General features: G+C 46.8%; 1 long non-coding RNA gene across 1 annotated transcript; it reads right to left on the bottom strand.

Annotated features, from left to right (window-relative positions):
* Positions 1-704: 704 nt before the first annotated feature.
* LOC120967154 (uncharacterized) lies at positions 705-1,743 on the bottom strand. The gene is made up of 3 exons (XR_005761060.3): positions 1,437-1,743; positions 1,247-1,322; positions 705-1,147 (listed from the first exon to the last, which is right to left on the bottom strand). It is a non-coding gene; the product is annotated as an uncharacterized lncRNA (long non-coding RNA).
* Between the last annotated feature and the right edge of the window lie 349 nt (positions 1,744-2,092).

Here is a 2,092-nt window from a genome sequence, read left to right as displayed (position 1 = left end):
GGCCTCGGAGGTGATGTAGCTTGCCCTGTTCGGTAGCCTTTGCAAGAATGTGGTGGAGTGGGTCAATGGCAAGCACAAAGAGCAGGGTGGATAGTGGATCCCCTTATCGAATCCCACAACCATGCTTGATTGGGTCATCCGCAACACCGTTGAGGAGAACTCTGGATGAGGCCGTGGAGAGGAGAGCGGAAATCCAATCTCTGAATCGGCTTGGAAAGTGTTACATATATCAAGTATCATCCTCGCTTTTGCTCCGTGCGCTCTTGTAGTACTGCTATCTACCGATCGGACGAATGGAGGGATTGGGAGATGGTCGACCGAGCAACAGAAGCCGGGGTTCTACCGTGAGCATCGCTAGGATAGAAGATGCGTTTTGCAGGCGCCATTGTCCCTGCCGGCGAGGATGTCTATCCCGGCAGTGTTGCAGGCTTGCAGCGCTCCACAACGACGGCCCGCAGGTGCGTATATGTGCTCCTGGAGCTTTGTTTACGAGCAAAATATTTTTTGCTGAAAAAATATTTTCCAGTACCTTTATCCATCCAACTTATTCCCTCCAACTGCCAAGCAAGTTTCCATGTTAATTCCTTCGGCCGAGCATGGCGGGGCACTATGATACATGGAATGCATGGCATCACGGTAGGGAAGAACGACACATATGGGCGTGTTGGTTTTGCTGCTTTTTTTCGTGCTAACTGAAAGAAAAATACGCATGCAATCCATCATGGTTCCAAAATCCTCCCTGGGGGAACTGACCATTACAAACTAGTACTTTAGCGAGTCTAAAGCTAATAATGAAAATAAATCCGTACCATGATACAAAACGCACTCTAAAGCATACGGAAAAAATACATCAGATTCATATTACATAACCTGCAAATAGTTTGTCAGGAAAAAAATGTGAGTCTCTGGTGACTTTTTTGATAATCGAATCACTGCCGTTCGCCTTGCAAGTCCTTTGCAGATGCCCCCCTTCGGACTTGCTGATTGTGGCCATGCTGATAGATGGTCTTGCCAAGTTTTTTTTGCCCACCTCTCAGCAATCAGTCTGGCAAATCTTGAATTTTGTAGGGAGTTGCCCGATGTTCCCGGCTAATCCCAAAACTTCGTAAAGAAGAATCATCCTGGATTGGTCGATCTCATCTCCTAACTTGGTGAAAACAAAACATATGGCGCATCAGGGGAATTGCTGGTGATTTAAGTTTGACTTTGTCCCGTCGTTCTGATGTGAGGGTTTAAGCATACGTACCGGCGATAGAGTCCTCTGTAGCTTTGTCCCCATCCACTGCCTCACATAATGTAGCGCCAGGATCTCGTTTAAAGCCCTGAAGTTGTTGAATGCGAAACTTTCAGCCCAGTCAGGAAGTGGGAGGAACATGGAAGAGGCGAAGAGAGTGTGCTCAGACTCTACTACGTGACCAATGATGGGAGGGACGCACCTCTCATGGAATGATTTGAGATTTTGAGGAACGCTGGATTCTTGACGGCGCAGTACCATGATGAAAAACTGCGGCTGCTCGGACGAGGTTGTTGAGGCTACCAAGACGGAAGAAGATCTGTTGCAGCAGATCTGGCTCCTCGCCGAGCAGCTTCTCGATGGGGTAGCCGTCGTGCATCTCGCTATGATTTCTATCATACGCTCTTGGGTGGAGTAGTGGTTCTTCGCTGCTCGAAGTAAATATTTGGTGTGTCTGAATGCGCACCGAGTTCTCTCCCTTTGTGTTAGATATATTTACAGAAGAAGCAGAGAAAAGCTTGATGTAGGGGCCACGACATGCGCACCAAAGCCTGACGAATTTTTGTGTGCGTCTCGGCCACGCCCCTAGCAGCGTGTAGGACGCAGTAGAGGACACAACCCTACTCTTGTTTTTTACCGGCAGGAATCCTCGAGGCATGGGCGTGGACGTCTCAGTATCTGCAAACTTTGAAAATTTATCTCTGCCATACTCAACTTTATACATGATGACGAATGGTTTGAATGGTTGGATGCAGTAAGGTACTCCCTCCGTTTTCATTTACTCTACCTATTAAATTTAATTAAAGTCAAACTTCATTAAATTTGACCAAATTATAAAAAACAATATAAAAAATTACC

The sequence above is a fragment of the Aegilops tauschii genome, chromosome 1 (genome assembly GCF_002575655.3).
Source record: "Aegilops tauschii subsp. strangulata cultivar AL8/78 chromosome 1, Aet v6.0, whole genome shotgun sequence".
In the NCBI taxonomy this organism is placed as follows: Eukaryota; Viridiplantae; Streptophyta; class Magnoliopsida; order Poales; family Poaceae; genus Aegilops; species Aegilops tauschii.
Note: the sequence above shows the minus strand (reverse complement) of the source record. Positions and strands in the feature narration are given on the sequence as shown.